Raw genomic sequence first — 14,902 nt, forward strand, 5'->3', positions numbered from 1 at the left:
TTGCGACCTTTTGCCACATTTCAGGCTTCAAACATAATTTGTGAAGAATCAACAACAAGTGGGACACAATCATGAAGTGGAACGACATTTATTGGATATTTCAAACTTTTTTAACAAATCAAAAACTGAAAAATTGGGCGTGCAAAATTATTCAGCCCCCTTAAGTGAATACTTTGTAGCGCCACCTTTTGCTGCGATTACAGCTGTAAGTCGCTTGGGGTATGTCTCTATCAGTTTTGCACATCGAGAGACTGAAATTTTTTCCCATTCCTCCTTGCAAAACAGCTCGAGCTCAGTGAGGTTGGATGGAGAGCATTTGTGAACAGCAGTTTTCAGTTCTTTCCACAGATTCTCGATTGGATTCAGGTCTGGACTTTGACTTGGCCATTCTAACACCTGGATATGTTTATTTTTGAACCATTCCATTGTAGATTTTGCTTTATGTTTTGGATCATTGTCTTGTTGGAAGACAAATCTCCGTCCCAGTCTCAGGTCTTTTGTAGACTCCATCAGGTTTTCTTCCAGAATGGTCCTGTATTTGGCTCCATCCATCTTCCCATCAATTTTAACCATCTTCCCTGTCCCTGATGAAGAAAAGCAGGCCCAAACCATGATGCTGCCACCACCATGTTTGACAGTGGGCATGGTGTGTTCAGGGTGATGAGCTGTGTAGCTTTTACGCCAAACATAACGTTTTGCATTGTTGCCAAAAAGTTCAATTTTGGTTTCATCTGACCAGAGCACCTTCTTCCACATGTTTGGTGTGTCTCCCAGGTGGCTTGTGGCAAACTTTAAACGACACTTTTTATGGATATCTTTAAGAAATGGCTTTCTTCTTGCCACTCTTCCATAAAGGCCAGATTTGTGCAATATACGACTGATTGTTGTCCTATGGACAGAGTCTCCCACCTCAGCTGTAGATCTCTGCAGTTCATCCAGAGTGATCATGGGCCTCTTGGCTGCATCTCTGATCAGTCTTCTCCTTGTATGAGCTGAAAGTTTAGAGGGACGGCCAGGTCTTGGTAGATTTGCAGTGGTCTGATACTCCTTCCATTTCAATATTATCGCTTGCACAGTGCTCCTTGGGATGTTTAAAGCTTGGGAAATCTTTTTGTATCCAAATCCGGCTTTAAACTTCTTCACAACAGTATCTCGGACCTGCCTGGTGTGTTCCTTGTTCTTCATGATGCTCTCTGCGCTTTTAACGGACCTCTGAGACTATCACAGTGCAGGTGCATTTATACGGAGACTTGATTACACACAGGTGGATTGTATTTATCATCATTAGTAATTTAGGTCAACATTGGATCATTCAGAGATCCTCACTGAACTTCTGGAGAGAGTTTGCTGCACTGAAAGTGAAGGGGCTGAATAATTTTGCACGCCCAATTTTTCAGTTTTTGATTTGTTAAAAAAGTTTGAAATATCCAATAAATGTCGTTCCACTTTATGATTGTGTCTCACTTGTTGTTGATTCTTCACAAAAAAATACAGTTTTATATCTTTATGTTTGAAGCCTGAAATGTGGTAAAAGGTCGCAAAGTTCAAGGGGGCCGAATACTTTTGCAAGGCACTGTACATAGGGAGTAGGGTGCCATTTCAGATACAACCGTAGTGTGTTCTGCAGCCAGCTGGAAGTTCTCTCTCTCTGAGAAGGCATGTGTGTACTGGGGTCCCTCATCACATCCACATCCAGCTGTATCCCCATCACATCTCTAGAGCAGGGTTTCTTCAACTATGGGTCGGGACTCGAAGCAGGCCCTGGGCATGTGAGAGGTGGGTCACAAGCTATGATAATACATCTATAATCACATACTATTTCTTCTTCATTTGGGTCTCGAACTGAAAAAGTTGAAGAATCCCTGCTGTAGAGGACTGCTGGCAAAAATACCATTTGATTGAAGCTGACTTTAGGGGCTTCTCTTCTCTGTGATTTGTCTCAGTAGCAATCACTGTGACTATTGTGAAATAAAACAGGGATAGTGCAGGGTTAAACTCAGTACTGACTGTCGTACTCCTCACCCCAGTCACTCAGCCACAAAGTACATTGTGTGAAGGAGGTTCTGATAGTAAGTAAACATTTTGAGACAATGCTCTTGTCTAGCAATTAAACAGCATGGATGACATTTGCAGAGGAGTTGTGAGGAATGACCTTTCCCTTTCAAGGACATACATAGCAGAATACACTGAAAATATGAAAAAGAGAGCTGTCCAGGCACTCAGTATTCGGTCAACCGAAAACACATGTTGAATGTGTTTGCTTTCTGTTGTCAACTTCCCTCAATGCAAAGGTGAGGCGCTTTGTCCCAGATGTATAAAAGCATATCCCCAGTGTCCCCCCTATAATCACTACCAACATGGGTAGTGTTAAAACAAAAGCACTCCTAAAATGAAAAGACATAAAACTGTTTTACCAGCATTACAAATACGGGTTAAAGCTTGTGTGGTCCATTTTCTGTTTTTCTGTTATGAGCTATAACGCTTCACGTCAGTACTAAATAGACAAAGGCCCATAACCAACCTGAATCACGGAGAGACATGTTAGCACAGTCCTGCAGTGGACAGACGAGGGCTGTGAAAACAATCACAACACTAATCTCTATGCAGGGATCCCATGCTTGTATGAGGTAGTCATCACAGAGCAATACCACATTAATCTCCATGCCCCTCTTCACTGTCATCCACCTACCCCGGAGCCAAGCACCCTTCATCCTCCGCTCTCCTTCCATCCTCCTTCCATCTCTCCATTCATCCCTCAAAAAAAACTTTTTTCCTTATACAGGGAATCCCTGCCCAGATAGGATTAGGGAATTTCCCTTGGACCACAACTCATCTATCAAGGAAGCCCTTGAGAGAAACATGACAGGGAGAAAGAAAAACAGAGGGTTGAGAGTCCTAATCCGAAGCAGTGTTTTTCTTCTACACACTCCATTCCCCTCAGCTGGGATGCTCTCACACACACACACACACGCACACACACACACGCACGCACGCACACACGCACGCACGCACACGCACACACACGCACGCACACACTTTCAACACAAGACGGTTTTCCTGCAAACAAGCCAGCCTGTCACGTTCTGACCTTTATTTCCTTTGTTTTGTCGTTATTTAGTATGGTCAGGGCGTGAGTTGGGGTGGGCAGTCTATGTTTGTTTTTCTATGATTTGGGGATTTCTATGTTTAGGCCTAGTATGGTTCTCAATCAGAGGCAGGTGGCATTAGTTGTCTCTGATTGAGAATCATACTTAGGCAGCCTGGGTTTCACTGTGTGTTTGTGGGTGTTTGTTTCCGTGTCTGTGTTTTTCACCACACGGTACTGTTTTGGGTTTTGTTCATTCCACGTTTATTGTTTTTGTATTCAGTTGTTCATGTGTACTATTTCTTATTAAAAGAACCATGGACACTTACCACGCCGCATATTGGTCCTCCGATCCTTTTCACCTCTCCTCTTTGGAAGAAGAAATCCCTTACAGAAACACCCACCAACCAAGGACCAAGCGGCGTGGTAAAAGACAGCGACGACAGCAGCAGCAGCAACAACAGCGGCCAGCATCACAGGACTCCTGGACATGGGAGGAGATACTGTACTGAATGGAGAGGGACCCTGGGCACAGGCTGGGGAATATCGCCGCCCCAAAGCAGAGCTGGAGGCAGCGAAAGCTGAGCGGCGGCGATATGAGGAGGCAGCACGGCAGTGCGACAGGTACGAGAGGCAGCCCCTCAAATTTTTTTTGGGGGGGGCACACAAGGTGTGGGGCTAAGCCAGGTAGCAGTCCTGAGCTCACTCCTCGTGCTTATTATAAGCAGCGCGTTACTGGTCAGGCACCGTGTTATGCGGTTAAGGGCATGGTGTTGCCAGTACGTGCCCATAGCCCGGTTCGCTATAGTGCAGCCCCCCGAGAGTGTCATGCAAGTGTGGGCATCCAGCCAGGGCGTATGGTGCCTGCTCAGCGTGTCTGGTCGCCGGTACGCCGTTTCGGGCCAGGGTATCCTGCGCCGGCTCTGCGTGCTGTGTCTCCGGGGCGCTGGGAGGGTGCAGTGCGTCCAATGCCTGCGCTCCGCTCGTGCCGGGCAAATGCGGGAGTGGAGCCTAAGGGAGAGGTGCGTGTAGTAGGCACTAGATCTCCCGTGCTTACCCACAGCCCGGTTCAACCTGTGCCTGCACTCTGGAGGGTCCGGGCTAGAGTAGTTATCCAGCCTGGGGAAGTGGTGCCAAGGCTGCGCACCAGAGCTCCAGTGCTCCCCCACAGCCCGGTCCACCAGGTGCCTCCTCCTAACACCAAGCCTCCTGAAGGTCTCCCTGTCTCTCTGTCTCCTCCCTACAGGTGTTCCCGCCTGTCCGGCGCTGCCGGAGTCTGAGGCACCAGAGCTTCTGCCCCTCTGTCCCGAGCTGCCCCTCTGTCCAGTGGGGTCATTTAGAAGGGTTGCCATGGTTAGGAAGCCACGGAGGCGGACAATGAGGCGGACTAAGACGATGGTGAAGTGGGGTCCGTGTCCCGCGCCAGAGCCGCCACCGCGGACAGACGCCCACACAGACCCTCCCCTATAGGTTAAGGTTTTGCGGCCGGAGTCCGCACCTTTGGGGGGGGGGGGGGGGTACTGTCACGTTCTGACCTTTATTTCCTTTGTTTTGTTGTTATTTAGTATGGTCAGGGCATGAGTTGGGTGGGCAGTCTGTTTGTTTTTCTATGTTTTGGGGTATTTCTATGTTTCGGCCTAGTATGGTTCTCAATCAGAGGCAGGTGTCATTAGTTGTCTCTGATTGAGAATCATACTTAGGTAGCCTGGGTTTCACTGTGTGTTTGTTTCCGTGTCTGTGTTTTTCACCACACGGTACTGTTTTGGGTTTCGTTCATTCCACGTTTATTGTTTTTGTATCCAGTTGTTCATGTGTACTATTTCTTATTAAAAGAACCATGGACACTTACAACGCCACATATTGGTCTTCCGATCCTTTTCGCCTCTCCTCTTCGGAAGAAGAGGAGGAAATCCCTTACACAGCCTGTGAAGTTCAGAGAACAAAAGCTCAGGCGTCTTAATGGAGAATTGATGTTGAAAAAATATGTCACATTCCAACTGTACTGACTAATGACCACAAGTTTATAGTCCTGAACCTCTTTAATGACCACCATTAATTAAAGAGGATTAGAAAGTGTGAGGAAAACAGAGGAGAGGGCTGAAACGACAGGGAATCGATGGAGAGAGAGCAAACACCATTGTAAATACAACCTACATTCATGTATATTTATTTTCCATTTTGTACTTTAACTATTTGCACGTCGTTACAACACTGTAAATAGATATAATGACATTTGAAATATCTCTATTCTTTTGGAACTTGAGTTCAATTTTGTTTATCCATTTCACTTGATTTGGCAATGTAAACATATGTTTCCCATGCCAATAAAGCCCATTGAATTGAACTGAGAGAGAGAAACAGACAGAGAGCGCGAGAGAGAGAGAAACAGAGAGCAAGAGAAACAGAGAGACAGAGCAACAAGGGGCAATTCTAGAGAAAGCGAGAGAAGAGGGTGTTGCTGAGACAGACGCGCACAGAGAAGCCATAGTCTCCATGATGATAAATGAGAGATTGTGTTATGCCAGAGGTGGGCAGAGCATTACTACATCACAGAGAGTGTTATGCCAGAGGTTGGCAGAGCATTACTACATCAGAGAGAGTGTGTTATGCCAGAGGTGGGCAGAGCATCACTACATCATAGAGAGTGTGTTATGCCAGAGGTGGGCAGAGCATTACTACATCACAGAGAGTGTGTTATGCCAGAGCTGGGCAGAGCATTACTACATCACAGAGAGTGTGTTATGCCAGAGGTGGGCAGAGCATTACTACATCACAGAGAGTGTGTTATGCCAGAGGTGGGCAGAGCATTACTACATCACAGAGAGTGTGTTATGCCAGAGGTGGGCAGAGCATCACTACATCATAGAGAGTGTGTTATGCCAGAGGTTGGCAGAGCATTACTACATCACAGAGAGTGTGTTATGCCAGAGGTGGGCAGAGCATTACTACATCACAGAGAGTGTGTTATGCCAGAGGTGGGCAGAGCATTACTACATCACAGAGAGTGTGTTTATGCCAGAGGTGGGCAGAGCATTACTACATCACAGAGAGTGTGTTATGCCAGAGGTGGGCAGAGCATTACTACATCACAGAGAGTGTGTTATGCCAGAGGTTGGCAGAGCATTACTACATCACAGAGAGTGTGTTATGCCAGAGGTGGGCAGAGCATTACTACATCACAGAGAGTGTGTTATGCCAGAGGTGGGCAGAGCATTACTACATCACAGAGAGTGTGTTATGCCAGAGGTGGGCAGAGCATTACTACATCACAGAGAGTGTGTTATGCCAGAGGTGGGCAGAGCATTACTACATCACAGAGAGTGTGTTATGCCAGAGGTGGGCAGAGCATCACTACATCATAGAGAGTGTGTTATGCCAGAGGTGGGCAGAGCATTACTACATCACAGAGAGTGTGTTATGCCAGAGGTGGCCAGAGCATTACTACATCACAGAGAGTGTGTTATGCCAGAGGTGGGAAGAGCATCACTACATCACAGAGAGTGTGTTATGCCAGAGGTGGGCAGAGCATTACTACATCACAGAGAGTGTGTTATGCCAGAGGTGGGCAGAGCATTACTACATCACAGAGAGTGTGTTATGCCAGAGGTGGGCAGAGCATTATTACATCACAGAGAGTGTGTTACGCCAGAGGTTGGCAGAGCATCACTACATCACAGAGAGTGTGTTATGCCAGAGGTGGGCAGAGCATTACTACATCACAGAGAGTGTGTTATGCCAGAGGTGGGCAGAGCATTATTACATCACAGAGAGTGTGTTATGCCAGAGGTGGGAAGAGCATCACTACATCACAGAGAGTGTGTTATGCCAGAGGTGGGCAGAGCATTATTACATCACAGAGAGTGTGAGCAAATTCCAGACAACATGGAAACTGTTGGGCAACCAGGACTCAAATGTTTTGGCTGAGTTTTGCCATTTTAAGCTCCTAATGCGCACATCAAATCACTGGCATGTCAAAGTAGGGCATAAACCTAAAAATAAAACCACAGTAAAACAATGAACAAAAGCAGTAGAAACGTTTTACAAATGTTTTATTTACCATTAAAAATAAATGGTCTTTCCATGCTTTGAGCGACTGTGGATGCATGCAATGGTTTTCCTGACTGAGCAAGGCTCTGTTCTCATTTTCTCACGGGGAGTTGAGTTGACTCATATTATAGGTCTAAATAGATAGACAAAGTGGATTATGGGTGTTTGGCGATAGTGTTACAGTGGCTGAAGTTCAGACTAACATTCTGTTGGTGTTGAGATGATGATTTAGGGCTGAGAAGGTTATTTGTGGCCATAAATAAAATAACGAATACAGATTAGAATTAGTCCCAAATGGCACCCTATTCCCTACATAGTGCACTACTTTTGCTACTGCATGATATATGGCACTGTAGGGATTACGTTGCCATTTGGGACGTAGCCTTAGCCCTAAATCCTCTTGAACCTACCCATAAGGCCTTGGTTAGTTAGTAGCAGATAGTAGTGAAAAAGTGGTGAATCTGCTGTCTCAACATCTCTTATATCATGAGGTTAGGATTGGTTGGGTGTTCTGATACAATAAGGTTAGGGTTGGTTGGGTGTTCTGATACAATAAGGTTAGGGTTGGTTGGGTGTTCTGATACAATAAGGTTAGGGTTGGTTGGGTGTTCTGATACAATGAGTTTAGGGTTGGTTGGGTGTTCTGATACAATGAGTTTAGGGTTGGTTGGGTGTTCTGATACAATGAGTTTAGGGTTGGTTGGGCGTTCTGATACAATGAGTTTAGGGTTGGTTGGGCGTTCTGATACAATGAGTTTAGGGTTGGTTTGGCGTTCTGATACAATGAGTTTAGGGTTGGTTGGGCGTTCTGATGCAATGAGTTTAGGGTTGGTTTGGCGTTCTGATACAATGAATTTAGGGTTGGTTGGGCATCTGATATGAGGAGGTTATGGTTGATTGGGGATCTGTATAATGAGGTTAGGGTTGGTTGGGTGTTCTGATACAATGACCAAAGGTTAGGGCTAGTTGTGGATTGGGCATCAGAAACAGATGGAAAGTAAAAACGACATAATATAAATACGGTTCTGCCGGGGAGTATCCATTGCAACTAAAACCAAATGCATTAGACTCAAGTGTCAAAACACAACAACCATTGGGCTGTTTCATCCAATGACATAGCTAACCTCTTTGAGAGACTCTGAAGGCATCATGACCATGCCAACAACCGGATGGTTGAGAAAAAAACCTGTAAGTGCGGTTGGCGCACCTCAACGTGACACATGTCAAAGGACTCGTAGCCTTGAACTCTGAGTACCTGTAAGGGATCCTCTGTGTGTGTGTGTGTGTGTGTGTGTGTGTATTTAAATCCACTTGGCTGACTCTACTACTCTGTGGCCTGTTATCCATCAACTCTGTTATATAACTCAAGACAGGAGTCCAGTCTCCCCAGTCACTCTTGTCAAGGCTCATTGCAATAAGAAGTTCATGTCTTTTCAACAGAAGGACGATAGAGGAGGAATGACAAGGGAGCTTTTCCTTCAATCACTCCTATTATCTATCTACCCTTATTAGGTGACTGTACATTCTCCAGCTGTTGATTGAGTTGTGACTAGAGGTTTTGACAGTACCGAGGACAGACGGGGACATTCCAGAATACATTCCTTGGGTAATTGTCTGTATGGCCTCAGTCATGAGTGTAAACCCACAGCATTCAAAGCACCTGTTCTCCAGACGTCTCCATTGAAGACACTGTACCTCATCTCTTTCGAAAAACATACATTCTCAAATTTGCCACTGCTGTCATGAGGGACTTCTTTTCAAAGAGGCCCAGAGACAAAACAGCTGCCATTTCTTTAATTTCTTCTCTTCCTCCAAAAAAAACATGTAAAAACTATGAAATACAGTCTGACACAATCAACTAATTTGTTCCTGAGAGGAATTTCCTGATCGACTCCAGCAACTCTTTCTTCATCCAGTTTTGATCAGAACATTTCCAGAGTTGGTCTTCCACAGCTGGCTTTCAAATCAGATTGAAATGTATTGTATCAAATTGCTTCCTCACCTGTCCTCCATCCTACTTTAGTCCCTTAGAACAATCAAACCTCTCAACAACTCTGAAAAGTCACCGCGTGGCTTAAAGGTTGAATTACAGATCTGCTATCTTAGTTTGATCACTCTGTTGTCGCAAGAAATGCACATTGTAGTCTATTAAAGGTTTATAAAAGCTTCTAAAGTTTGTACTTTCCACTTTAACATTTGACTTTATTTGCCCTAATGAAAAATGTATCAACACTTACAAAAATATCCATTAGTTATAATCCACATAATAATTTGCAATTCCTGTTTCCATTTCCTGAGAAGCAGAGTCAAATTAAGATAGACCATCTGTACCTGTGCAAGAGATGAGACCAATAATATGCATATAATGTATTCCCATAGTAATGATGCTTTACTGTGAGAAACATATAAACCATTTAACCTGTAGACTCTAGCGGATGGACTAATGTTGCCCAAAGGCTGCACAAATGATCAATCAATCCTACGACCCAGAAACAATCTACCCTCATTAGACGACTGTAAATTCTCCAGCTGTTGATTGAGTTGTGACAAGAGGCTTTGACAGTACTGAGGTCAGACGGAGACATTCCAGAATACATTCCTTGGGTAGTAATCTGCATGGCCTTGTCAGTGAATGAGCTTGACCTCATTTATTACTGTAAACCCCACATCATTCTAAACACCTGTTCGCCAAACATCTCCATTGAAGATAACTTATTTCTTTTGAAAACATAAATTCGCAAATTTGCCACTGCTGTCATGAGTGGACTCATGTCTTTAATTCATTCTCTTCTCTTCCTCCAAAAATACATTTCTTCATCCGGTTTTGATCAGAACCTCTCTTCAACTTGAATTTATTTCATCATTAATTTATTTCATCTTACAAAGCTGGCTTTAAAAAAATATATACAGTATATTAACATCCTTCTCCACCTGTCCTCCATCCTACAGTAGGTTAGATTCTTAGAAGAATCAAACCTCTCAACTCTGAAAAGTCACTGAGCGGCTTAAAGTTTGAATTACCTGTACAATTGTTCCAAAAGGGTTCTTCGGCTGTCCTCATAGGATAACCCTTTTTGGCTTTAGGTAGAACCCTTTCTGGTTTCAGGTATAACCCTTTTGGGTTCCATGTAGAACCCTCTGTGGAAAGGGTTCTACATGGAACCGAAAAGTGTTCAACCTGGAACGGAAAATGGTTATTTAAACGGATCTCCTATGGGAACAGCCAAAGAAGCTTTTAGGTTCTAGATAGCACCTTTTTTTCAAAGAGTGTACAAGAGTTGGGTCCAATAATGTTCATAGGATGTATTCCCTTAGTAGATATTCTTTACTGTGAGAAACATCTAAACCAGTGTTCACCAACCCTGTTCTTAGAGAGCTACCCTCCAGTAGGTATTCACTTCAAACTCAGTTGTAACTAACTTGATGCAGCTGATCAACCAGCTAATTGTTAGAATGAGGTGAGCTAGGTAGGGTTGGAGTGAAAACCTACAGGACAGTAGCCCTCCAGGAACATGGTTGGAGAGCCCTGATCCAAACCATTTAACCTGTAGACTCTAGCGAATGGACTCCAACTGATCCGCCAGCAGCCGCTGACTAATAGCTGTTAAATCAGTCGTGCTGTTTAATATGACACTAGAAAAAAAAGACAAGGGAAGCAGCACATCCCAGAATGTATTTATTTACATTACATGCTCTAGTAGTGCATGGTCTATCAGTCATCTTATGGAGATCTGAATAGCATACCATCCCTGTGTTCGATTTGGGGAGGGGAGAACGTGTCGTTACTCTGCCTGCGCACCATCTGTGCTCTCGTGGAGATTTTCCTTGGAGTTTCAAACAAAAGAAATAACTAAACCAGTGGAGCTTCCAAAATACATCAGTTAATCAACGCTGGACCCAGATCTTCCACCCCCAGAGACTCTCTGTGCCTGCACTGCCTGAGGTGGACCGCCAACTCACTGTCATGTCCAGGACTTGATTGTTCAAACAGACGAAAAGATCGAGGCGGACAAAATCGTCCAAATATCTGATTGTTTCTACAGAAATGAGGGAGGAGAGGAGGCTCTGCACACCGTGCCAGTGGAGAGGCTGGCTGTCAGGAACGAGGGGGATGAATTCCCAGAAGAATGATTATAATCTGAAACGTTTGGCAGAGCCAGAGACGCTAGATTTAAGTTTGAAATTACGATTGGACATCCACACAGAGAGTGGGAATGGTTTGTAGAATATTTTGTCTGGTGTAGGTTCCACAGGAAGTTGGTGGCATATTAATTGTGGAGGTTGGGCTCATGGTAATGACTGGAGCGGATTTAGTGGAATGGTATCAAAAAATCAAACACATGGTTTCCAGGTGTTTGATACCATTCCATGAGCTCCGTTCCAGACATTATTATGAGCAGTTCTCCCCTCAGCCGCCTGTTTCACTGCAGCATGCAATCTAGAGCGTCTCACGTTCCACGAACAATCCCTGCTTGTCTTTATTACCCATTTCTGAGAACTGGTATTTATTGAGGTCTATTTAAAAAGAGTTTATTTCCAAAAACACTATCTACCAATTTTTCACATTTGTATTTGTTTCATCAAAAATGAATGGTTATATGTATCTTAATTTGTGCGAAAAATATTACTGATCTCATTTCTTCGATGTGTATTAAAATGGGTATTTAAAGTAACCATTGTTTAGCTGAAATGGAATGTTGGAATCCTGTGTATTTAACATATGAATTGAACATCATAAATCTAGCCGCATGCTATAGTGTTTGGTTAGAGTAAGACCTCGTACTAAATGGCACGCTATTCCTTACCCTTCACCTCCACTGTGACTGTAGTGTCAATGGCTATTCCTTACCCTTCAGCTCCACTACAGTATGTCAATGGCTAAGGAATAGCCTTCATCTCCACTATCAGAGTAGTGTCAATGGCTATTCCTTACCCTTCAGCTCCACAATCAGCTTGGTGTCAATGGCTCCCTTCAGCTCCACTATCAGCTTGGTGTCAATGGCTATTCCTTACCCTTCAGCTCCACAATCAGCTTGGTGTCAATGGCTCCCTTCAGCTCAACTATCAGCTTGTTGTCAATTGCTATTCCTTATCCTTCAGCTCCACTGTCAGCATAGTGTCAATGTCTATTCCTTACCCTTCAGCGCCACTATCAGCTTAGTGTCAATGGCTATTCCTTACCCTTCAGCTCCACTATCAGCATACTGTCAATGGCTAAAGAACAGCCTTCAGCTCCACTATCAGCCTAGTGTCAATGGCTATTCCTTACCCTTCAGCACCACTATCAGCTTGGTGTCAAAGGCTATTCCTTACCCTTCAGCACCACTATCAGCTTGATGTCAATGGCTATTCCTTACCCTTCAGCACCACTATCAGCTTGATGTCAATGGCTATTCCTTACCCTTCAGCACCACTATCAGCTTGATGTCAATGGCTATTCCTTACCCTTCAGCACCACTATCAGCTTGATGTCAATGGCTATTCCTTACCCTTCAGCACCACTATCAGCTTGATGTCAATGGCTATTCCTTACCCTTCAGCACCACTATCAGCTTGATGTCAATGGCTATTCCTTACCCTTCAGCACCACTATCAGCTTGATGTCAATGGCTATTCCTTACCCTTCAGCACCACTATCAGCTTGATGTCAATGCCTATTCCTTACCCTTCAGCATCACTATCAGAGTAGTGTCAATGGCTATTTCTTACCCTCCAGCTCCACTATGTAACGGTTTTCTTCCTGGGAAGGAGAGGAGGACCAAAATGCAGTGTGGTTATTTATAAACATCTTTAATGAAAGATGAAACGTGAACACTATACAAAATAAGAAAACGTGGAAAAACCGAAACAGTCCTAACTGGTGCAAAACACAGAGACAGGAACAATCACCCACAAGATACCTAAAGAATATGGCTGCCTAAATATGGTTCCCAATCAGAGACAACGATAAAAACCTGCCTCTGATTGAGAACCACTCCAGGCAACAACTGAACACAACCCCATAGACTACAAAACCCCTAGACAAAACAAGACACATAAATCACCCATGTCATACCCTGGCCTAACCATCAAAATAAAGAAAACACAGAATACTAAGGCCAGGGCGTGACACACTATCAGCGTAGTGTCAATGACTATTCCTTGCTATTCAGCTCCTGTCAATGACTAAAGAACAGCCTTCAGCTCCACTATCAGCGTAGTATCAATCCTCTGCTATCAGCTTGGTGTCAATGGCGATTCCTTACCCTTCAGCTCCACGATCAGCTTGGTGTCAATGGCTATTCCTCACCCTTCAGCTCAAATATCAGCTTGGTGTCATTGACTATTCCTTGCTATTCAGCTGCACTATCAGCTTGGTGTCAATGGCTATTCCTTACCCTTCAGCTCCACTATCAGCGTAGTATCAATGGCTAAGGAATATGCTTGTGCTAAATGATCCTCTAATTACACACGTTTCTTTTGTTTACATTGTGAACATAGTCAATGTAGCTAGCTAGAGTTTCTGCTAGCTAGAGTTAGAAGCTTCTTGACTTCATACTGTAAGGACCGACGCCGGAGATGAGAAGCCGGTACGGGGAGTCAACATTTAATCAGGAAACAGACAATGACCAAGACAACAGCTTTCTTTGTCTGTTTCCGGATTAAATGCACACGGGTACAAAACGACAAACAACAATTAATGCTGTAGCAGGGAACAGAGCGGGGAACCAGACAGATATAGGGGAGGCAATGACAGAGGTGATTGAGTCCAATAATTGCTGATGCGCGTAACGGGGGAAGGCAGATGTATGTAATGATGGTGGCAGGAGTGCGTAATGTTTGGGAATCTGGCGCCTTTGAGCGTGAGCAGGAGCAGGTGTGACACATACAACTTAGTTAAATAACCAGTGGTGTCTAATCCAGGCCATATGCAACCAAAATTGACTTTATTCCTCATTATTTTAAGTCACAAGATAAAATTAACAGGTGCGTCAGCCATCATTGAACCTTGGCGATTCTTGAGCTTAGACGCTGCCATTGGAGGTGACGCAGTGCGTGTGCAACACGGGCAGTACAGCAGCTTTCATTTATTTTAAAGGAAACATTCCATCAATGGCAGATGGCTGATGCCCGATGGCTGTAGGGCGGTTATATAGTGCCCTGCTTTTGATCAGAGCCCATATTACTGTGTCGATACATTTTTTAACATGTATTTAAAAATATATATATTGTCACAAATGTATCATTCGTACCGTTTAAAAAAATTAAAAACATTATTATTTTTCACACCCTGCAGTACTAGTTTCTTCTCTATATATCTAGTTTTGCAACTAAATGTGATTGTTCGTCCCTCTGAAATGAAACTACCTGGTGATAGTATTCAAACAAATAATCTGTCATTTACCAACCGTATGCCATGATCAGATTGGGAAAAAAACACACCAATCTCTTACATCATTTATTTAAACAAAAAAAGTGAATTTACCCAGATTTTTGAAAATGTATATACTGTATAGCGTTTTGGAATTAAACTTAATTTCTACATACAGGGAGATGCAGGATATGTGAGGTTGTAAATGTGCTGTGTTGATCATATCTGCTTGAATAAGAGTCATTAACATGGAAGGAGGATGATGTCAAAGATGGCAGGTTATGGTTCAACAAAATACAAAGCATTTTAGAAAAGTGAATTACTTAAAAAGGCCAACGGATGGGGTAGAAAGAGATAGTCAAATTAAAAAAGCCCTGGAAGAACATACTGTATATTTGGCCTTTTATAAGCAGGGGGCA

The 14,902-nt window shown here is 43.8% G+C and overlaps 1 pseudogene; it reads left to right on the plus strand.

The window, feature by feature from the left end:
* Nucleotides 1-3,295: 3,295 nt before the first annotated feature.
* Nucleotides 3,296-4,365, plus strand: LOC149975430 (uncharacterized; annotated as a pseudogene).
* The last annotated feature ends 10,537 nt before the right edge of the window (nucleotides 4,366-14,902 follow it).

This window comes from Oncorhynchus mykiss, chromosome 18, assembly GCF_057628025.1.
Source record: "Oncorhynchus mykiss isolate SJ-2025 chromosome 18, ASM5762802v1, whole genome shotgun sequence".
Classification (NCBI taxonomy): Eukaryota; Metazoa; Chordata; class Actinopteri; order Salmoniformes; family Salmonidae; genus Oncorhynchus; species Oncorhynchus mykiss.